Below are 22,405 nucleotides of genomic sequence, written 5' to 3' on the forward strand. Positions count from 1 at the left end.
TTCACTTTAAAAAAATATATATACGAGCTTGCCAGGAGTCGAACCTGGAATCTTCTGATCCGTAGTCAGACGCGTTATCCATTGCGCCACAAGCCCGGTGCCCGAATCCGAGATTCTACTTTACCAATAATTTCTTTAAGTAATGTGAATCTAGCTTTAATTGTATACATCTAACTTCAGCGACATGTGCTGAGTGCCGTTTTCTTTAGTGTGTTCACCTTAAAAAGATATATATACGAGCTTGCCAGGAGTCGAACCTGGAAACTTCTGATCCGTAGTCAGACGCGTTATCCATTGCGCCACAAGCCCGGTGACCGAATACGAGATTCTACTGTTCCAATAATTTCTTTAAGTAATATGAACCTAGCTTTAATTGTATACATCTAACTCCAGCGATATGTACTGAGTGCCGTTTTCTTTAGTGTGTTCACTTTAAAAAAATATATATACGAGCTTGCCAGGAGTCGAACCTGGAATCTTCTGATCCGAAATCAGACGCGTTATCCATTGCGCCACAAGCCCGGTGCCCGAATACGAGATTCTACTTTTCCAATAATTTCCTTAAGTAATGTGAACCTAGCTTTAATTGTATACATTTAACTCTAGCGACATGTACTGAATGCCGTTTACCTTAGTGTGTTGACTTTAAAAAAATATATATACACGAGCTTGCCAGGAGTCGAGCCTGGAATCTTCTGATCCGTAGTCAGACGCGTTATCCATTGCGCCACAAGCCCGGTGCCCGAATACGAGATTCTACTTTTCCAATAATTTCTTTAAGTAATGTGAATCTAGCTTTAATTGTATACATTTAACTTCAGCGACATGTGCTGAGTGCCGTTTTCTTTAGTGTGGTCACTTTAAAAAGATATATATACGAGCTTGCCAGGAGTCGAACCTGGAATCTTCTGATCCGAAATCAGACGCGTTATCCATTGCGCCACAAGGCCGGTGCCCGAATACGCGATTCTACTTTTCCAATAATTTCTTTAAGTAATGTGAACCTAGCTTTAATTGTATACATCTAACTCCAGTGATATGTACTAAGTGCCGTTTTCTTTAGTGTGTTGACTTTAAAAATATATATATACACGAGCTTGCCAGGAGTCGAACCTGGAATCTTCTGATCCGTAGTCAGACGCCTTATCCATTGCGCCACAAGCCCGGTGCCCGAATCCGTGATTCTACTTTTCCAATAATTTCTTTAAGTAATGTGAACCTAGCTTTAATTGTATACATCTAACTCCAGCGACATGTACTGAGTGCCGTTTTCCTTAGTCTGTTGACTTTAAAAAAATATATATATACACGAGCTTGCCAGGAGTCGAACCTGGAATCTTCTGATCCGTAGTCAGACGCGTTATCCATTGCGCCACAAGCCCGGTGCCCGAATCCGAGATTCTACTTTTCCAATAATTTCTTTAAGTAATGTGAACCTAGCTTTAATTGTATACATCTAACTCCAGCGACATGTACTGAGTGCCGTTTTCTTTAATGTGTTTACTTTAAAAAAATATATATACGAGCTTGCCAGGAGTCGAACCTGGAATCTTCTGATCCGTAGTCAGACGCGTTATCCATTGCGCCACAAGCCCGGTGCCCGAATCCGAGATTCTACTTTTCCAATAATTTCTTTAAGTAATGTGAATCTAGCTTTAATTGTATACATCTAACTTCAGCGACATGTACTGAGTGCCGTTTTCCTTCGTCTGTTGACTTTAAAAATATATATATATACACGAGCTTGCCAGGAGTCGAACCTGGAATCTTCTGATCCGTAGTCAGACGCGTTATCCATTGCGCCACAAGCCCGGTGCCCGAATACGAGATTCTACTTTTCCAATAATTTCTTTAAGTAATGTGAATCTAGCTTTAATTGTATACATTTAACTCCAGCGACATGAACTGAGTGCCGTTTTCTTTAGCGTGTTCACTTTAAAAAAATATATATACGAGCTTGACAGGAGTCGAATCTGGAATCTCCTGATCCGTAGTCAGACGCGTTATCCATTGCGCCACAAGCCCGGTGCCCGAATACGAGATTCTACTTTTCCAATAATTTCTTTAAGTAATGTGAATCTAGCTTTAATTGTATACATCTAACTTCAGCGACATGTGCTGAGTGCCGTTTTCTTTAGTGTGTTCACTTTAAAAATATAAATATACGAGCTTGCCAGGAGTCGAACCTGCAATCTTCTGATCCGTAGTCAGACGCGTTATCCATTGCGCCACAAGCCCGGTGCCCGAATACGCGATTCTACTTTTCCAATAATTTCTTTAAGTAATGTGAACCTAGCTTTAATTGTATACATCTAACTCCAGTGATATGTACTAAGTGCCGTTTTCTTTAGTGTGTTGACTTTAAAAATATATATATACACGAGCTTGCCAGGAGTCGAACCTGGAATCTTCTGATCCGTAGTCAGACCCCTTATCCATTGCGCCACAAGCCCGGTGCCCGAATCCGTGATTCTACTTTTCCAATAATTTCTTTAAGTAATGTGAACCTAGCTTTAATTGTATACATCTAACTCCAGCGACATGTACTGAGTGCCGTTTTCCTTAGTCTGTTGACTTTAAAAAAATATATATATACACGAGCTTGCCAGGAGTCGAACCTGGAATCTTCTGATCCGTAGTCAGACGCGTTATCCATTGCGCCACAAGCCCGGTGCCCGAATCCGAGATTCTACTTTTCCAATAATTTCTTTAAGTAATGTGAACCTAGCTTTAATTGTATACATCTAACTCCAGCGACATGTACTGAGTGCCGTTTTCTTTAATGTGTTTACTTTAAAAAAATATATATACGAGCTTGCCAGGAGTCGAACCTGGAATCTTCTGATCCGTAGTCAGACGCGTTATCCATTGCGCCACAAGCCCGGTGCCCGAATCCGAGATTCTACTTTTCCAATAATTTCTTTAAGTAATGTGAATCTAGCTTTAATTGTATACATCTAACTTCAGCGACATGTACTGAGTGCCGTTTTCCTTCGTCTGTTGACTTTAAAAAAATATATATATACACGAGCTTGCCAGGAGTCGAACCTGGAATCTTCTGATCCGTAGTCAGACGCGTTATCCATTGCGCCACAAGCCCGGTGCCCGAATCCGAGATTCTACTTTACCAATAATTTCTTTAAGTAATGTGAACCTAGCTTTAATTGTATACGTCTAACTCCAGCGATATGTACTGAGTGCCGTTTTCTTTAGTGTGTTCACTTTAAAAAAATATATATACGAGCTTGCCAGGAGTCGAACCTGGAATCTTCTGATCCGAAATTAGACGCGTTATCCATTGCGCCACAAGCCCGGTGCCCGAATACGAGATTCTACTTTTCCAATAATTTCTTTAAGTAATGTGAACCTAGCTTTAATTGTATACATTTAACTCCAGCGACATGTACTGAGTTCCGTTTTCCTTAGTGTGTTGACTTTAAAAAAATATATATACACGAGCTTGCCAGGAGTCGAACCTGGAATCTTCTGATCCGTAGTCAGACGCGTTATCCATTGCGCCACAAGCCCGGTGCCCGAATACGAGATTCTACTTTTCCAATAATTTCTTTAAGTAATGTGAATCTAGCTTTAATTGTATACATCTAACTTCAGCGACATGTGCTGAGTGCCGTTTTCTTTAGTGTGTTCACTTTAAAAAAATATATATACGAGCTTGCCAGGAGTCGAACCTGGAATCTTCTGATCCGTAGTCAGACGCGTTATCCATTGCGCCACAAGCCCGGTGCCCGAATCCGAGATTCTACTTTACCAATAATTTCTTTAAGTAATGTGAATCTAGCTTTAATTGTATACATCTAACTTCAGCGACATGTGCTGAGTGCCGTTTTCTTTAGTGTGTTCACCTTAAAAAGATATATATACGAGCTTGCCAGGAGTCGAACCTGGAAACTTCTGATCCGTAGTCAGACGCGTTATCCATTGCGCCACAAGCCCGGTGACCGAATACGAGATTCTACTGTTCCAATAATTTCTTTAAGTAATATGAACCTAGCTTTAATTGTATACATCTAACTCCAGCGATATGTACTGAGTGCCGTTTTCTTTAGTGTGTTCACTTTAAAAAAATATATATAAGAGCTTGCCAGGAGTCGAACCTGGAATCTTCTGATCCGAAATCAGACGCGTTATCCATTGCGCCACAAGCCCGGTGCCCGAATACGAGATTCTACTTTTCCAATAATTTCCTTAAGTAATGTGAACCTAGCTTTAATTGTATACATTTAACTCTAGCGACATGTACTGAATGCCGTTTACCTTAGTGTGTTGACTTTAAAAAAATATATATACACGAGCTTGCCAGGAGTCGAGCCTGGAATCTTCTGATCCGTAGTCAGACGCGTTATCCATTGCGCCACAAGCCCGGTGCCCGAATACGAGATTCTACTTTTCCAATAATTTCTTTAAGTAATGTGAATCTAGCTTTAATTGTATACATTTAACTTCAGCGACATGTGCTGAGTGCCGTTTTCTTTAGTGTGGTCACTTTAAAAAGATATATATACGAGCTTGCCAGGAGTCGAACCTGGAATCTTCTGATCCGAAATCAGACGCGTTATCCATTGCGCCACAAGGCCGGTGCCCGAATACGCGATTCTACTTTTCCAATAATTTCTTTAAGTAATGTGAACCTAGCTTTAATTGTATACATTTAACTCCAGCGACATGTACTGAGTGCCGTTTTCCTTAGTGTGTTGACTTTAAAAAAATATATATACACGAGCTTGCCAGGAGTCGAACCTGGAATCTTCTGATCCGTAGTCAGACGCGTTATCCATTGCGCCACAAGCCCGGTGCCCGAATACGAGATTCTACTTTTCCAATAATTTCTTTAAGTAATGTGAATCTAGCTTTAATTGTATACATTTAACTCCAGCGACATGAACTGAGTGCCGTTTTCTTTAGCGTGTTCACTTTAAAAAAATATATATACGAGCTTGACAGGAGTCGAATCTGGAATCTCCTGATCCGTAGTCAGACGCGTTATCCATTGCGCCACAAGCCCGGTGCCCGAATACGAGATTCTACTTTTCCAATAATTTCTTTAAGTAATGTGAATCTAGCTTTAATTGTATACATCTAACTTCAGCGACATGTGCTGAGTGCCGTTTTCTTTAGTGTGTTCACTTTAAAAATATAAATATACGAGCTTGCCAGGAGTCGAACCTGCAATCTTCTGATCCGTAGTCAGACGCGTTATCCATTGCGCCACAAGCCCGGTGCCCGAATCCGAGATTCTACTTTACCAATAATTTCTTTAAGTAATGTGAACCTAGCTTTAATTGTATACATCTAACTTCAGCGACATGTGCTGAGTGCCGTTTTCTTTAGTGTGTTCACTTTAAAAAGATATATATACGAGCTTGCCAGGAGTCGAACCTGGAATCTTCTGATCCGTAGTCAGACGCGTTATCCATTGCGCCACAAGCCCGGTGCCCGAATCCGAGATTCTACTTTACCAATAATTTCTTTAAGTAATGTGAATCTAGCTTTAATTGTATACATCTAACTTCAGCGACATGTGCTGAGTGCCGTTTTCTTTAGTGTGTTCACCTTAAAAAGATATATATACGAGCTTGCCAGGAGTCGAACCTGGAAACTTCTGATCCGTAGTCAGACGCGTTATCCATTGCGCCACAAGCCCGGTGACCGAATACGAGATTCTACTGTTCCAATAATTTCTTTAAGTAATATGAACCTAGCTTTAATTGTATACATCTAACTCCAGCGATATGTACTGAGTGCCGTTTTCTTTAGTGTGTTCACTTTAAAAAAATATATATAAGAGCTTGCCAGGAGTCGAACCTGGAATCTTCTGATCCGAAATCAGACGCGTTATCCATTGCGCCACAAGCCCGGTGCCCGAATACGAGATTCTACTTTTCCAATAATTTCCTTAAGTAATGTGAACCTAGCTTTAATTGTATACATTTAACTCTAGCGACATGTACTGAATGCCGTTTACCTTAGTGTGTTGACTTTAAAAAAATATATATACACGAGCTTGCCAGGAGTCGAGCCTGGAATCTTCTGATCCGTAGTCAGACGCGTTATCCATTGCGCCACAAGCCCGTGACCGAATACGAGATTCTACTGTTCCAATAATTTCTTTAAGTAATGTGAACCTAGCTTTAATTGTATACATCTAACTCCAGCGATATGTACTGAGTGCCGTTTTCTTTAGTGTGTTCACTTTAAAAAAATATATATACGAGCTTGCCAGGAGTCGAACCTGGAATCTTCTGATCCGAAATCAGACGCGTTATCCATTGCGCCACAAGCCCGGTGCCCGAATACGAGATTCTACTTTTCCAATAATTTCTTTAAGTAATGTGAATCTAGCTTTAATTGTATACATCTAACTTCAGCGACATGTACTGAGTGCCGTTTTCCTTAGTGTGTTGACTTTAAAAAAATATATATACGAGCTTGCCAGGAGTCGAACCTGGAATCTTCTGATCCGTAGTCAGACGCGTTATCCATTGCGCCACAAGCCCGGTGCCCGAATACGAGATTCTACTTTTCCAATAATTTCTTTAAGTAATGTGAATCTAGCTTTAATTGTATACATTTAACTTCAGCGACATGTGCTGAGTGCCGTTTTCTTTAGTGTGGTCACTTTAAAAAGATATATATACGAGCTTGCCAGGAGTCGAACCTGGAATCTTCTGATCCGTAGTCAGACGCGTTATCCATTGCGCCACAAGCCCGGTGCCCGAATACGAGATTCTACTTTTCCAATAATTTCTTTAAGTAATGTGAATCTAGCTTTAATTGTATACATTTAACTCCAGCGACATGAACTGAGTGCCGTTTTCTTTAGTGTGTTCACTTTAAAAAAATATATATACGAGCTTGCCAGGAGTCGAATCTGGAATCTCCTGATCCGTAGTCAGACGCGTTATCCATTGCGTCACAAGCCCGGTGCCCGAATACGAGATTCTACTTTTCCAATAATTTCTTTAAGTAATGTGAATCTAGCTTTAATTGTATACATCTAACTTCAGCGACATGTGCTGACTGCCGTTTTCCTTAGTGTGTTGACTTTAAAAAAATATATATACGAGCTTGCCAGGAGTCGAACCTGGAATCTTCTGATCCGTAGTCAGACGCGTTATCCATTGCGCCACAAGACCGGTGCCCGAATCCGAGATTCTACTTTTCCAATAATTTCTTTAAGTAATGTGAATCTAGCTTTAATTGTATACATCTAACTTCAGCGACATGTGCTGAGTGCCGTTTTCTTTAGTGTGTTCACTTTAAAAAAATATATATACGAGCTTGCCAGGAGTCGAACCTGGACTCTTCTGATCCGTAGTCAGACGCGTTATTCATTGCGCCACAAACCCGGTGCCCGAATACGAGATTCTACTTTTCCAATAATTTCTTTAAGTAATGTGAATCTAGCTTTAATTGTATACATCTAACTTCAGCGACATGTGCTGAGTGCCGTTTTCTTTAGTGTGTTCACTTTAAAAAAATATATATACATACGAGCTTGCGAGGATTCGAACCTAGAATCTTCTGATCCGTAGTCAGACGCGTTATCCATTGCGCCACAAGCCCGGTGCCCGAATACGAGATTCTACTTTATCAATAATTTCTTTAAGTAATGTGAATCTAGCTTTAATTGTATACATCTAACTTCAGCGACATTTGCTGAGTGCCGTTTTCTTTAGTGTGTTCACTTTAAAAAAATATATATACGAGCTTGCCAGGAGTCGAACCTGGAATTTTCTGATCCGTAGTCAGACGCGTTATCCATTGCTCCAGAAGCCCGGTGCCCGAATCCGAGATTCTACTTTTCCAATAATTTCTTTTAAGTAATGTGAACCTAGCTTTAATTGTATACATTTAACTCCAGCGACATGTACTGAGTGCCGTTTTCTTTAGTGTGTTTACTTTAAAAAAATATATATACGAGCTTGCCAGGAGTCGAACCTGGAATCTTCTGATCCGAAATCAGATGCGTTATCCATTGCGCCACAAGCCCGGTGCCCGAATACGAGATTCTACTTTTCGAATAATTTCTTTAAGTAATGTGAACCTAGCTTTAATTGTATACATTTAACTCCAGCGACATGTACTGAGTGCCGTTTTCCTTAGTGTGTTGACTTTAAAAAAATATATATACACGAGCTCGCCAGGAGTCGAACCTGGAATCTTCTGATCCGAAATCAGACGCGTCATCCATTGCGCCACAAGCCCGGTGCCCGAATCGGATATTCTACTTCTCCAATAATTTCTTTAAGTAATGTGAACCTAGCTTTAATTGTATACATTTAACTCCATCGACATGTACTGAGTGCCGTTTTCTTTAGTGTGTTCACTTTAAAAAAATATATATACGAGCTTGCCAGGAGTCGAACCTGGAATCTTCTGATCCGTAGTCAGACGCGTTATCCATTGCGCCACAAGCCCTGTGCCCGAATGCGAGATTCTACTTTACCATAATGTCTTTAAGTAATATGAATCTAGCTTTAATTGTATACATCTAACTTCAGCGACACTTTGAAACTTGGGACACTGGTAGAATGTGGCATATGAAACACCCTTTTCTCTTAGTCTTCTTAACAAAAAAACGTACATCGCAAGTTATTTCATGTAAAAGTTGTCGTATTTCTGTAATTTCAACCAATGACTGACGAATAACAGTAAGTGCTGACTACGTAAACAAACGATTGTCAAACGATTTTGGCGGTGATAAAATTATTATTTCCTTGTCAAAAAATGGCTGAAGCATATTGGCAGTAGCTAATAAACCTTTTTATTATAGGCACAAGGCCTGGTTTTTGAGGGAAGGAGCAAGTCAATTAGGGTTAGGGTTAGGGTTAGGGTTAGGTAAAACGAACACACGTGTGTTGCCTTTGCAAAATGTCAGAAGTAATGGAGATTAAATACGCTTTACACCGCTTAGGAGTAACTGTAAACAGTTGAATACGTGTCAGCGATTGGTTGAAATTATCGAAATAAGACAATTTTTTACATGAAATAAATCCGAATACAAAATTTTTTTTCGGTTCTATAACACAAAATAGATAAGTATACGAAGTTTGAAAGTCTTTCGGTACCAAAAACACTACATGAAACATTAATGGAAACTGGTGCCCCCGTTTTGAACAAGATCCCCGTTTTCTTTAGTGTGTTCACTTTAAAAAAATATGTATACGAGCTTGCCAGGAGTCGAACCTGGAATCTTCTGATCCGTAGTCAGACGCGTTATCCATTGCGCCACAAGCCCGTTGCTTGAATACGAGATTCTACTATTCGAATAATTTCTTTAAGTAATATGAAGCTAGCTTTAATTGTATACATTTAACTTCAGCGACATGAACTGAGTGCCGTTTTCTTTAGTGTGTTCACTCATTTGTATGCCTGAACACACACACACAGACACACACATACACACAAACAATTTATGCGTGAAATTATTAATAAAATGTGTTTATAGGTGCAGGAATGGCAAGACGTTTGCTTCCCAACCGCATGATTCCGGGTTCAGTCCCACTGCGTAGCATCAATGGCAAGAAATTCTTTGACTGACCAAACCCTTTTGAGTGGATTTAGTAGTCGGAAACCGAAAGATATATATATATATATATATATATATATATATATATATATATATATATATATATATATATATATATATACATAGTGTGTGTGTGTGTGTGTGTGTGTGTTTGTGCACGCGCGCACATCTTTGTATCTTTGTCACCACCACTAATTGACAACCGGTATTAGTGTATTATGTCCCTGTAACCTAGCTGTTCAGCACAAGCTATCGATAGAATAAGTTCCCGGCTTTAAAAAAATAAAAGTACAGGGGCCGATTAATTCAACTAAAAGTTTTTCATGCATGAGCGCAGTCAAATGACTGAAACAAGTAAAAGATAAACTAGTGCAAGTCTCTGAAAGTATTTTTGCACATAAAAAAAAAATTATCCGAACATGCTATGAGTTGAACCTGAAACATTCTGATTCCATGTCATTCGCAGGTTCACAAGTCATCGTACGTGCGTTCCTTCATACTTAATCAATTTTGATCCTAGACCATAATAGCATGGTCCGTGCGCAGAATGCGTCACACGCATACAAAACATGTTCAATTATACGCAAACAAGTATAATTATACAAATATGCATAATGATTTACGAAAATACGTATAATTAGGCATAAATTTCTGAAATACATCAACGAAAATATTTATTAGCATCACTTTCCCAGATGTTTCTGAAATATAATTTGTTCGAACTTGCCAGGATTCGTCCCTGAGACCTGCAGATCATGAGACTCACCCTCACCGGAATTATTAGTGCTACATATCTGGAAATTTCTGAACTAACATAAGACGTATCTAATTTCCTTTTGGCAAACATCTAGTTGATATACATATATATATATATATATATATATATATATATATATATATATATATATATAAATATATATATGTATATATATATATATATATATATATATATATATATATATATATATATATATATATATATATATATAGTTATTAATATTTCTAAGTCTCTCTAAAGGAGACTACGGCAGCGGTACTGGAAATTAATAGTTATCGCCAAGCCAACATGGCAGTCCCAAAATTAGGACGAAAGCTGCCGTGAATTAGCTCCAAGAAGCCATCGCCTCTAGCTAGCTATGTGACACACGAAACCTGTGTCCTTTATAACCTTCGAACAGGGGAGGTCAGCAGCGTCCCCCTGCTGGTTTGGCATCTGCAGACTAGACTAGTTTCAGGGTGTTGCCCCTTGTCAATGCAGAGTAGCCAAGCCTTAGCCAGGCGGCGCTGCTGACTATCTGCTCGAATGTTATTTATCTAATTTCAGTGGAATCTATCCACTGGTTTTCAGAAATAGAGTTATTAATATTTCTAAGTCTCTCTAAAGGAGACTACGGCAGCGGTACTGGAAATTAATAGTTATCGCCAAGCCAACATGGCAGTCCCAAAATTAGGACAAAAGCTGCCGTGAATTAGCTCCAAGAAGCCATCGCCTCTAGCTAGCTATGTGACACACGAAACCTGTGTCCTTTATAACCTTCGAACAGGGGAGGTCAGCAGCGTCCCCCTGCTGGTTTGGCATCTGCAGACTAGACTAGTTTCAGGGTGTTGCCCCTTGTCAATGCAGAGTAGCCAAGCCTTAGCCAGGCGGCGCTGCTGACTATCTGCTCGAAGGTTATTTATCTAATTTCAGTGGAATCTATCCACTGGTTTTCAGAAATAGAGTTATTAATATTTCTAAGTCTCTCTAAAGGAGACTACGGCAGCGGTACTGGAAATTAATAGTTATCGCCAAGCCAACATGGCAGTCCCAAAATTAGGACGAAAGCTGCCGTGAATTAGCTCCAAGAAGCCATCGCCTCTAGCTAGCTATGTGACACACGAAACCTGTGTCCTTTATAACCTTCGAACAGGGGAGGTCAGCAGCGTCCCCCTGCTGGTTTGGCATCTGCAGACTAGACTAGTTTCAGGGTGTTGCCCCTTGTCAATGCAGAGTAGCCAAGCCTTAGCCAGGCGGCGCTGCTGACTATCTGCTCGAAGGTTATTTATCTAATTTCAGTGGAATCTATCCACTGGTTTTCAGAAATAGAGTTATTAATATTTCTAAGTCTCTCTAAAGGAGACTACGGCAGCGGTACTGGAAATTAATAGTTATCGCCAAGCCAACATGGCAGTCCCAAAATTAGGACGAAAGCTGCCGTGAATTAGCTCCAAGAAGCCATCGCCTCTAGCTAGCTATGTGACACACGAAACCTGTGTCCTTTATAACCTTCGAACAGGGGAGGTCAGCAGCGTCCCCCTGCTGGTTTGGCATCTGCAGACTAGACTAGTTTCAGGGTGTTGCCCCTTGTCAATGCAGAGTAGCCAAGCCTTAGCCAGGCGGCGCTGCTGACTATCTGCTCGAAGGTTATTTATCTAATTTCAGTGGAATCTATCCACTGGTTTTCAGAAATAGAGTTATTAATATTTCTAAGTCTCTCTAAAGGAGACTACGGCAGCGGTACTGGAAATTAATAGTTATCGCCAAGCCAACATGGCAGTCCCAAAATTAGGACGAAAGCTGCCGTGAATTAGCTCCAAGAAGCCATCGCCTCTAGCTAGCTATGTGACACACGAAACCTGTGTCCTTTATAACCTTCGAACAGGGGAGGTCAGCAGCGTCCCCCTGCTGGTTTGGCATCTGCAGACTAGACTAGTTTCAGGGTGTTGCCCCTTGTCAATGCAGAGTAGCCAAGCCTTAGCCAGGCGGCGCTGCTGACTATCTGCTCGAAGGTTATTTATCTAATTTCAGTGGAATCTATCCACTGGTTTTCAGAAATAGAGTTATTAATATTTCTAAGTCTCTCTAAAGGAGACTACGGCAGCGGTACTGGAAATTAATAGTTATCGCCAAGCCAACATGGCAGTCCCAAAATTAGGACGAAAGCTGCCGTGAATTAGCTCCAAGAAGCCATCGCTCAGAAAGAGTGAAAGAGAGAGACAGAGATAACAGCCATCCAAATATAAAATATATTTTACAAATATACCAACAATTATGTTTCTTAGAGCAACACACCAAAAAGTATCTGAATTTTAAAGAAAAGTAAAGACTTATATTGGGGTTTAGCTCGATCCGAAACTGCAACTTTCCGCTCCGTTTTATACACTCCACCATTAGCCCTTGCAACACGAATATACCGCTACTTTTCCGATAATTTCTTTAAGTAATGTGAAGCTGGCCCAAACAAATCATGTGAAGCTGGCTTAAACAGAAGCTGAGGTATATCACCGCAACGAAGTATGCCTAACAACATCAGTGAGAAGCCACAGGGATGCGTTTGATGGTCGATGTGTGACCTTCCTATGTAAGTTTAATTGTGGAGTTGTGAACCCTTCTTTAAATTTTGTTCACCTGTGATGAGAGTACCCATACAGAGACTATCAAAGGGCTGTGAAGTCTATCAAAAAAAAATACAACCTGCCGATCATATAAGCTTGCTAGGAATCGAACCAGGAATCTTCTGATCCGTAATCAGACGCGTTATCCGTTGCGCCACAAGCCCCCGTGATAATAATAGTGGTTATCTATGTACTAATTTCTTTCCCGACAAACTTCTGATGTTGACATTCAAAGACAGGGACACAGACACGAACATAATTATCTAAATTTCTAAATACTCCAGCAAAGGATCTGTTGGCACCATATTCCCCATGATTCTAAAATAAAATGCAACCGAGGTTGTCAGGTTTTGAACCTGCAATCTTCTGATCCGTAGTCAGGCGCTCTATACCTAGTAAAGTCCGCGACTGATGCTTATTCTATTATTCTTTTACTTATTTCAGTTATTTGAAAGCGGCCATGCTGGAGTAAAACCTTCAAGGTGCATACATACATGATGATGATGGCCGTCCGCTCGTGACCGAGGTAGACCATTGCCGACCTTCAGGAACATTCTGCGCTCTAGTACTAACTTACATTTTGCATTTACGGCTCCGTTGGTGGCTAATGAGCCCTGCTGGTGCCATAATCGCACCAGCCAGCATCACCACTACCTGTATATATATATATATATATATATATATATATATATATATATATATATATATATATATATATATACATATATATATATATATATATATATATATATACATATATATATATATATATATATATATATATATATATATATATATATACACATATATATATATATATATATATACATATATATATATATATATATATATATATATATATATATATATATACATATATATATATATATATATATATATATATATATACATATATATATATATATATATATACATATATATATATATATATATATATATATATATATATATATATATATATATATATACATATACATATATACATATACATATATATATATATATATATATATATATATACATATATATATATACATATACATATATATATATATGTATGTATATGTATATATATATATATATGTATATATATATATATATATATATATATATATATGTATATGTATATGTATATATATATATATATATATATATATATATATATATATATATATATATATATATACATATACATATATATATATATATATATATATATATATATACATATATATATACATATACATATACATACATATATATATGTATGTATATGTATATATATATATATATATATATGTATATATATATATATATATATATGTATATATATGTATATGTATATATATATATATATATATATATATATATATATATATATATATATATACATATACATATACATATATATATATATATATATATATATATATATACATATATATATATATATACATATACATACATATATATATGTATGTATATGGGATGTCACTGCATGAACAAAGCCAGGCAAAATCATTGCTAGAACTATCCAACATGCTGTTCATGGAACAAGTGATACTCCAACCAACCAGGGGAAGCAATATTTTAGATCTCTGCTTCACAAACAATGTGAGCCTAATCCATAATGTGAAAATAACGCCCACGTCTCTCTCAGATCATAACATTATAGAATTAACTATGTATGGTCCTAGACAACCCACTGACACCCACCCCACCAGGAGGACTCAAGCAATATCCAACCTGAATTTCCACAGGGCGGACTGGAAGTCAATTCGCAGAGAGATTCGAAATCAAAACTGGCATGACAGCCTTTCTATACAAGACAATGACCTCAAACTAAGTCATTTTATGTCAACCATACAAGACATATGCACCAAATACGTGCCATATAGAAAGACCAGCAAACATGCCAATAGAATTCCTAGAGACAGGAAAATCCTTATGAGACACAGAACAAAGGTCTCAAACCAGTTAAATAGAGAACTGGAGGATAGGAAAAGGGCTAAATTAAAACTAACACTATTAGAAATAGAAAACAAAATTAAACTCTCCCATGAAAAGGAGAGAGCAGAGAAGGAGAAGAGAGCAGTAGAAAGCATAAAAGCAAACCCCAAGGCTTTCTATAGATTTGCAAAGGAGACTGCTACGGTACAGTATAAGATAGGACCCCTATTCCTGCCTAATGGCTCACTGACTGTAGATCCCACATGGATAAGCGAAGTGCTCAGTACACAATTCAAGAGTGTCTTCACTTCTCCTCTGAGTCACATGCAGATAAAGAACCCAGCTGATTTCTTTGACAATAGCACTCAGCAGAAAAAGACTGCATCCATTACCTACATTGACATTGAAGAGGAAGATGTGATAGCTGCCATAAATGAAATGAGCTCAAATTCGGCAACTGGCCCCGATGGTTTCCCAGCTGTCCTCTTAAAGTCGTGTAAACAAGAACTAGCAGGACCACTCCGGATACTCTTCCAGAGTTTCCTTGCAAATGGTAAACTTCCCAAAAAGCTGAAGGAAGGCACCATATGTCCTATCCATAAAGGTGGAAGCAGAGCAGAGGCTGGGAACTACAGGCCCATCTCTCTGACTTCACATATTAGCAAAGTCATGGAACGAATTGTCAGAAGGAGATTGATTGCGTTCCTAGAAGAAAATGACTTGGTGAATGAGACCCAGCATGGTTTCCGTCCAGGTAGAAGCTGCCTCACGCAGCTCTTGCAGCATTATGACTGGGTCCTGAAGCAGCTACTTGACCATTCAAACGTTGATGTGATATATCTCGACTTTGCAAAAGCCTTTGACAAAGTTGATCATGGCTTGATGTGTCACAAGCTGCGAAACCTTGGCATAGCTGGTAAATTAGGAGAGTGGCTGCATGACTTCCTGAATGGTAGAAGTCAGACAGTTGCAGCCAATGGAGAACTATCTAGGGAAACACAAATATTGAGCGGTGTTCTACAAGGAACTGTTCTGGGGCCACTACTGTTCATAGTGACCCTTCTGGACATGCCCACGGTCACTCGGAGAGCCACTGTCACTAGCTATGCTGATGACACAAAGATATCTCAGGCAATAAAGAATCCTGATGATATTGTAAGCCTGCAGAATGACCTAAATGCAATATATGAGTGGGCAGAGCAAAATAATATGCAGTTCAATGCAAACAAATTTCAAGTACTGCGCTACAAGACCACAAGTACCTCACAACTGGCATACACAGGGCCTGGAGGTACTGCAATCCCAGAACCACAAACAGTGAGAGATCTGGGCATCAACATGTGTAGTGATGCATCATTTCACATGCACATTGTCAAGTTGACAGCAAGGTGCAGACAACTGGCGGGGTGGATACTGAGGACTTTCCGTACAAGGGATCAAAAAGTCATGTTGATTCTATGGAAGACATTTGTTCTGAGCCGCCTAGACTATTGCTCTCAGTTGTGGTCACCACACAGTGTTAAGCGGACAGCAGAACTCGAGGCAATTCAGCGGCACTATACAAAAAAGATCGCCACAGTCCAACAGATGAACTACAGGGAGCGACTGAAGGCACTAGGTCTCTACTCCCTGGAGTGCAGGCGGGAGAGGTATGTAATAATATACATATGGAAAATACTGGAAGGACTGGTGCCAAACTTTGGTATCAAGTACTACAGGAATGCCCGCACGGGTCGCTACTGCATGGTGCCAAAGGTACCGTCCACTGCATCTCACATAAGAACGAGATACTGCAGCAGCCTCGGTTTCAGAGGACCTCAGCTCTTCAATGCCCTGCCAAAACATTTGAGAGACATGCAAGACATGGATGCGGAGGTCTTCAAGACAAAACTTGACGCTTTCCTCTCCACGATACCAGACGAACCAATGGCTCGTAATGAGACGCAGTTTAGGGCAGCTGTGTCAAATTCTCTTATACACCAGATGTGCCATCAAAACTCTTGATTGGACCATGTCAGGTGGGGGAGAAGAGCCATGCAAGGAACGTGAAAATCACAGTGGTGCACCAGCATGACCGCAGCCACTTGGCTGAAACACATAAATAAATAAAAATAAATAAATAAATATGTATATATATATATATATATATATATATATATATATATATGTTTATATATATATATATAAATATATATATATATATATATATATTTTTTTTTTTTTTTTTTCTTTTCAAAGTTTCAGCTCAGAGCTGCGGCCATGCTGATGAACCACCGTGTTGCTACACTGTTATTACAGGGAGCCTCTTACAATATGTGGCACTTGGTGAAGAATGGAGTTTGATTTAGCAACTCTCATTTGCACCTCCTGCCGTGAGGTAGGTTCATCTGGGACTCTCGATAGGAAGAGGTCCAGCTTTGATTTAAAAACTCCTACATCTACTTTGTGCAGATTCCTCATATATATATATATATATATATATATATATATATAGTGGTGATGCTGACAATCAGTAAGTTAAAAGGAAAAGGTGTCAACTATAACATTCATTGGAAGACCTTAGCCACTCTCTTTCTTTCTCTCTTACGTCTTCCCGGAAACATCTAAAGACACAAAACGAACGCCGTCACCACTCACTATCTCTCTCATTCTCTCTCACTCTCTCTCTCACTCTCTTTCTTTGTCTCTTACTTCCTCTCTGAAACATTTAAAAGCAAAAAACGAACGCCGTCACCACTGATGTCTCTTCCACTCTCTCTCTCTCTTTCTCTCGCACTCACTCTCTCTCTCACACTCACTCTCTCTCTCTCGCTTTCTCTCTTACTTCTTCTCTCTCCTCCTCTCTCTCGCTTTGCTACTTCAAAGAAGTGTGACTCACAAAACAGATGCATACAAAAACAAAAAGTCAGCGTATTAGTATTATTGATATGCTGTAATTTTTAAAACGAATGATATAAAATATATGCTAACACTACATTCCCCAAAATAAAATATATACGAGCTTGCCAGGATTCGAACCTGGAATCTTCTGATCCGTAGTCAGACGCGTTATCCATTGCGCCACAAGCCCTCGATGAGATAAACGTCGTTACATATGTTCTAATTTCTTTACTGACTAGCTGTTGCTGTTGACATACTAAGACATACAAATGGCTGCGTGCGCACAAACGCACACATGATTATTTGAATTTCTGGAATGCACCAATAAAGAATTATCAGCGCCACTTCCCCGGATGTGTCTGAAACAATTTACCCGGTTTCAAACCGAAGACCTTCTGACCCGTAAGCAAATGCATTATCCATCGCACCACAGGGCCTCGCGTAGTCCGTAGCAGATGTTTGTGCAGTAATTTCTTAACTAACTTTCATTGACTGTCAAAGACAGAAACCCACATGTACATACGTATGCATGTACATACGTATAAATCATGAACATTTATGCTTTTATTCTTTTACTTGTTTCAGTCATTAGAGCACCGCATTTAGTCGAACAAATGGACCACAGGAGTTATTCTTTGTAAGCCTAGTACTTATTCTATCGTTGACTAAGGCGAACCGCTAAGTTACACCCAACATCGGTTGTGAAGCAACGGTGGTGGGGGGGGGACAAACACAGCCATACAAATACATATATATATATATATATATATATATATATATATATATATATAGACAAAGGGTTTAAGACAGACAAAGGGTTTAAGTCAATTACATCGACCCCAGTTCCTAACTGGTACTTAATTTATCGACCCCGGAAGGATGAAAGGCAAAGCCAACCTCGGCGGAATTTGAACTCAGAACGTAACGGTAAACGAAATACCGCTAAGCATTTCGCCCGATGCGCTAACGATCCTGCCAGCTCGCCGTTATATTTATATATATATATATATATATATATATATATATATATATATATATATATGTATATGTATATATATATATATGTATATATATATATATATATATATATATATGTATATATATGTATATATATATATATATATATATATATATATATATGTATATATATATATATATATATATATATATATATATATATGTATATATATATATATATATATATATATATATATATATATATATATATATATATATATACATATATATATATATATGTGTATCTATATATATATATATACATATACATATATATATATATATATATATATATATATATATATATATATATAATGCGTTTGCTTGCGGGTCAGAAGGTTTTCGGTTTGAAACCGGGTAAATTCGGATGCATTTTGTTTCAGACACACCCGGGGAAGTGGCGCTGATAATTCTTTATTGGTGCATTTCAGAAATATCCTGGAGAATATTATTTTTCTTTGTGGTTGGGTCGTTGATGACATCTTTCTAGCATATTGGATGTCACCTAGTGAGAGAGACGACGGGCTTCTTTCAGTTTCTGTCTACTAAATCCACTCGCAAGGCTTTGGTTTGCAGTGGGACTGAACTTGAAACTATGTGGTTGAGAAGCAAGCGCTTATAAATTTCAGGAAACCCACATCAAAAGTATTCATTACACCCACCACTCATACTTCCCAAATGTTTCCGAAATAAAACGATATGAATACGAGCTTGCTAGGAATTCGAACTTCGATTATCCTAATTCGTAGACAGTTGCATTAGCCATTGCACCACAAGCCTTGAGGTGAGGTAATCTACCTACTTATCTACTAATTTCTTTACTAAATCCTGTTGCGCAGAGGCAAAGGTACAGACACCTTTACGTACACCTTTACAAGTGCACACAAGCACACATACACACACACATACACTGACACACACATGCACACAAGCACACACACATACACTGACGCACACATGCACACACACGCACACACACACACACACACATGCACACACGCACACATGATTATATAAATTGCTGAAATACATAAAGAAAAAACTTAGCACCACTTACCCCGATGTTTCTGAAATAAAATGCACGTGATTTCTCCAGGATTCGAACCTGGAATCTTTTGACCCATAATTCGTTGCTTCACACGACATCGCATAGTCAATAATCAATGCTTATTACAGTAATTGATTTTACCAATTTTCCTTTGACTGGCAAATACATGGGCGCGCGCATAAACACGCACGAATATACATGCATATATATATGCACATCGCGGAGATGTAAACGAACTCCTTCCCGTTTTAGAAAAAATCTTTTTTACGGAATCCCACGTTTTCCGCCATGGAGATCCCGATTCTGGAAAAAAAATTTCAAAAATCGCAACTTCAAAATTTCACTCCCCACACTCCCTATTTCTTCATTTTTTTTCACTTTTTCTGGATTTTTTTTTTTTTTTCTTCTTTCTTTTCGCGAAATACGTAGAAAATGCGGACATTATGATTCTGAAAACAAATTGCTTTTAAAATTCCAATTTCTCAAAACAAAAAACAAAATTACCCCCAGACCCTCCCCTCCCGATTCTACGGCCTTGGCCTCCAAGCAGGCTATCCATATGCTAGAAATAAAAGCCAAATCTCACAAACCTGCGATAACATAATAAAAGAAATATGTAATCAATCTACTCACTCTTCTGCAAAGATTTCTTTCAGAGTAATTTCCTACCGTAATATGACAAAGTGAAATTAAAGTGTTCGTTTTTTTTTGTTTGTTTGCTTTTGTTTTTTTCCTCCCCCATGAGCACCGGTTGAATTTAGTGGGGATAAACTTCGGCAATGTGTTTGAGAAATGTATAGAAATTCAGTAAATTTTTTTTTCTATTTTGAAAAATTGAAATTTTACAATTTTTCTCAGGATCATAATCTCCGTATTTTTCTAAGTATTTAGCAAAAAAAAATTTCCGAATAAAATGAAGAAATGAAGAAATTGGGGGATGGAGGGGTGGTTTAAATTTTTTAAAGTTGCGATTTTTTGAAATTTTTTTTTTTTGTTCTTTCTCAGAGTTGGAATCTCCATAGCCGAAAACATGGGATTCCGTGAAACAACAACATTTTTTAAGGATGGCGGGGGGGGGGGGCATTTACGACTCGACCATGTGCGCCTAATCACGAATGTATGCTTTAATTTCTAAAATGCTTCGTCTAAAATATTCATTAGCACTATTTACAGAAATAAAATGAAAACGAGATTGCCAACATTCGAACATGCAATCTTCTGATCCGTAATCAAACGCGTAATTCATTGAATTACAAGCCCTCACGCTCTTAACCGTTACTGCTTGCGCGCTGATCTCTTTACTAACCTCTATTCACTGTCAAAGACACAGATATGCGCGCACGCTGACACACACGTAATTAACGTGACACATATAATTATGAATATATGCTTTAATTTTTAAAATGTATAGTGTAAAATGTTCATTAGCACGACCTTATCTCCAAATGTTACCGAAATAAAATGAATACGAGCTTGCCAGGATTTGAACCTGGAATCTTCTGATCCGTAGTCAGACGCGTTATCCATTGCGCCACAAGCCAGCGCTGGATAACGTTGGCTACATATGTTCTAATTTCATTACTATCTCCTGTTGTTAACGTACAAAGACCCAAGCACGCTCGCATGGGCGCGCACACACACATGATGATTTAAATTTCTGAAATACATGAACAAAACAAATATTTGCACCACTTTCCAAGATGTTTATCAAAGAAAACGCACCTGATTTAGCCAAAGTTCGAACCTGAAATCTTCTGTCTCGTAACCAGGCGCCTTCCTCAGGTAGTCCGTGACTGTGACTGTTAAAGATTATACGTATGCACGAATATGCACACGCACACGCACTAACGATTATATAATTTTCTAAAATGCACCAATAAAAATATTATTAGCACCACTTTCCCCGATGTTCCTGAAGTAAAACGCGTCCGAATTTGCTAGAGTTCGACCCTGGAATCTTCTGACCGGTAATTAGACGCGTTATTCATTGCGCCACAGGATCCCGCGTAGTCAGTAGTTGATGATTATGAAGGAATTTTTTCGCTTTCATTGACTGTCAAAGACAGGCACACGCGCGTGCAGGCTTGCACGAATATGCGTGCATACGTATAATCATGAATACATGCTTTCATTTCTGAAATGCATCGTCTGAAATAATCATTAGTTCAACGTACCCAAATGTTACAAGAAAACAAAATGAACGTGAGTTTGTCATGATTCGAACCCAGAATCTTATGACCCGTACGAAAACGTGTAATGCTTTGCGATATCAGCAGTTACTTGTCAACCAACACAGATGTGCACACGCGCTAATACACACTCACAAACATATACGTGCATACGTATAATCATTAGATGTATAAATTTCAGATATACATAATCTAAAATATTCACTAGCCCAACTTCCGAGATAAAACAATTACGAGCTTGCCAGGATTCGAACCTGGAATCTTCTGATCCGTAGTCAGACGCGTTATCCATTGCGCCACAAGCCCTACAGTTGATAGCTGGTCCTACTTAACTTGTAATCTCTTTACTAACTCCTGTTGTGGACAAAGATACAG

General features: G+C 38.6%; 24 non-coding genes across 24 annotated transcripts; all 24 read right to left on the bottom strand.

Annotated features, from left to right (window-relative positions):
- Positions 1 to 23: 23 nt before the first annotated feature.
- Positions 24 to 96, bottom strand: Trnar-acg (transfer RNA arginine (anticodon ACG)). Its single transcript has one exon. It is a non-coding gene; the product is annotated as a tRNA-Arg (tRNA).
- Positions 97 to 449: 353 nt separating this feature from the next.
- Trnar-ucg (transfer RNA arginine (anticodon UCG)) lies at positions 450 to 522 on the bottom strand. Its single transcript has one exon. It is a non-coding gene; the product is annotated as a tRNA-Arg (tRNA).
- A 355-nt stretch (positions 523 to 877) lies between these two features.
- Positions 878 to 950, bottom strand: Trnar-ucg (transfer RNA arginine (anticodon UCG)). Its single transcript has one exon. It is a non-coding gene; the product is annotated as a tRNA-Arg (tRNA).
- Positions 951 to 1,309: 359 nt separating this feature from the next.
- Positions 1,310 to 1,382, bottom strand: Trnar-acg (transfer RNA arginine (anticodon ACG)). Its single transcript has one exon. It is a non-coding gene; the product is annotated as a tRNA-Arg (tRNA).
- Positions 1,383 to 1,522: 140 nt separating this feature from the next.
- On the bottom strand, positions 1,523 to 1,595 carry Trnar-acg (transfer RNA arginine (anticodon ACG)). Its single transcript has one exon. It is a non-coding gene; the product is annotated as a tRNA-Arg (tRNA).
- A 144-nt stretch (positions 1,596 to 1,739) lies between these two features.
- Positions 1,740 to 1,812, bottom strand: Trnar-acg (transfer RNA arginine (anticodon ACG)). The gene has a single exon. It is a non-coding gene; the product is annotated as a tRNA-Arg (tRNA).
- A 785-nt stretch (positions 1,813 to 2,597) lies between these two features.
- On the bottom strand, positions 2,598 to 2,670 carry Trnar-acg (transfer RNA arginine (anticodon ACG)). Its single transcript has one exon. It is a non-coding gene; the product is annotated as a tRNA-Arg (tRNA).
- Positions 2,671 to 2,810: 140 nt separating this feature from the next.
- Positions 2,811 to 2,883, bottom strand: Trnar-acg (transfer RNA arginine (anticodon ACG)). Its single transcript has one exon. It is a non-coding gene; the product is annotated as a tRNA-Arg (tRNA).
- A 144-nt stretch (positions 2,884 to 3,027) lies between these two features.
- Positions 3,028 to 3,100, bottom strand: Trnar-acg (transfer RNA arginine (anticodon ACG)). Its single transcript has one exon. It is a non-coding gene; the product is annotated as a tRNA-Arg (tRNA).
- Positions 3,101 to 3,455: 355 nt separating this feature from the next.
- Trnar-acg (transfer RNA arginine (anticodon ACG)) lies at positions 3,456 to 3,528 on the bottom strand. The gene has a single exon. It is a non-coding gene; the product is annotated as a tRNA-Arg (tRNA).
- A 140-nt stretch (positions 3,529 to 3,668) lies between these two features.
- Trnar-acg (transfer RNA arginine (anticodon ACG)) lies at positions 3,669 to 3,741 on the bottom strand. Its single transcript has one exon. It is a non-coding gene; the product is annotated as a tRNA-Arg (tRNA).
- Positions 3,742 to 4,094: 353 nt separating this feature from the next.
- On the bottom strand, positions 4,095 to 4,167 carry Trnar-ucg (transfer RNA arginine (anticodon UCG)). The gene has a single exon. It is a non-coding gene; the product is annotated as a tRNA-Arg (tRNA).
- Positions 4,168 to 4,522: 355 nt separating this feature from the next.
- On the bottom strand, positions 4,523 to 4,595 carry Trnar-ucg (transfer RNA arginine (anticodon UCG)). Its single transcript has one exon. It is a non-coding gene; the product is annotated as a tRNA-Arg (tRNA).
- Positions 4,596 to 4,737: 142 nt separating this feature from the next.
- Trnar-acg (transfer RNA arginine (anticodon ACG)) lies at positions 4,738 to 4,810 on the bottom strand. Its single transcript has one exon. It is a non-coding gene; the product is annotated as a tRNA-Arg (tRNA).
- Positions 4,811 to 5,376: 566 nt separating this feature from the next.
- Positions 5,377 to 5,449, bottom strand: Trnar-acg (transfer RNA arginine (anticodon ACG)). The gene has a single exon. It is a non-coding gene; the product is annotated as a tRNA-Arg (tRNA).
- A 353-nt stretch (positions 5,450 to 5,802) lies between these two features.
- On the bottom strand, positions 5,803 to 5,875 carry Trnar-ucg (transfer RNA arginine (anticodon UCG)). The gene has a single exon. It is a non-coding gene; the product is annotated as a tRNA-Arg (tRNA).
- A 354-nt stretch (positions 5,876 to 6,229) lies between these two features.
- Positions 6,230 to 6,302, bottom strand: Trnar-ucg (transfer RNA arginine (anticodon UCG)). The gene has a single exon. It is a non-coding gene; the product is annotated as a tRNA-Arg (tRNA).
- Positions 6,303 to 6,442: 140 nt separating this feature from the next.
- Trnar-acg (transfer RNA arginine (anticodon ACG)) lies at positions 6,443 to 6,515 on the bottom strand. The gene has a single exon. It is a non-coding gene; the product is annotated as a tRNA-Arg (tRNA).
- A 140-nt stretch (positions 6,516 to 6,655) lies between these two features.
- Trnar-acg (transfer RNA arginine (anticodon ACG)) lies at positions 6,656 to 6,728 on the bottom strand. The gene has a single exon. It is a non-coding gene; the product is annotated as a tRNA-Arg (tRNA).
- A 1,210-nt stretch (positions 6,729 to 7,938) lies between these two features.
- On the bottom strand, positions 7,939 to 8,011 carry Trnar-ucg (transfer RNA arginine (anticodon UCG)). The gene has a single exon. It is a non-coding gene; the product is annotated as a tRNA-Arg (tRNA).
- Positions 8,012 to 8,366: 355 nt separating this feature from the next.
- Positions 8,367 to 8,439, bottom strand: Trnar-acg (transfer RNA arginine (anticodon ACG)). The gene has a single exon. It is a non-coding gene; the product is annotated as a tRNA-Arg (tRNA).
- Positions 8,440 to 9,186: 747 nt separating this feature from the next.
- On the bottom strand, positions 9,187 to 9,259 carry Trnar-acg (transfer RNA arginine (anticodon ACG)). The gene has a single exon. It is a non-coding gene; the product is annotated as a tRNA-Arg (tRNA).
- Positions 9,260 to 17,893: 8,634 nt separating this feature from the next.
- Trnar-acg (transfer RNA arginine (anticodon ACG)) lies at positions 17,894 to 17,966 on the bottom strand. The gene has a single exon. It is a non-coding gene; the product is annotated as a tRNA-Arg (tRNA).
- Positions 17,967 to 22,263: 4,297 nt separating this feature from the next.
- Trnar-acg (transfer RNA arginine (anticodon ACG)) lies at positions 22,264 to 22,336 on the bottom strand. Its single transcript has one exon. It is a non-coding gene; the product is annotated as a tRNA-Arg (tRNA).
- Between the last annotated feature and the right edge of the window lie 69 nt (positions 22,337 to 22,405).

This window comes from Octopus bimaculoides, chromosome 2 (genome assembly GCF_046866305.1).
Source record: "Octopus bimaculoides isolate indiv1 chromosome 2, ASM4686630v1, whole genome shotgun sequence".
NCBI lineage: Eukaryota > Metazoa > Mollusca > Cephalopoda > Octopoda > Octopodidae > Octopus > Octopus bimaculoides.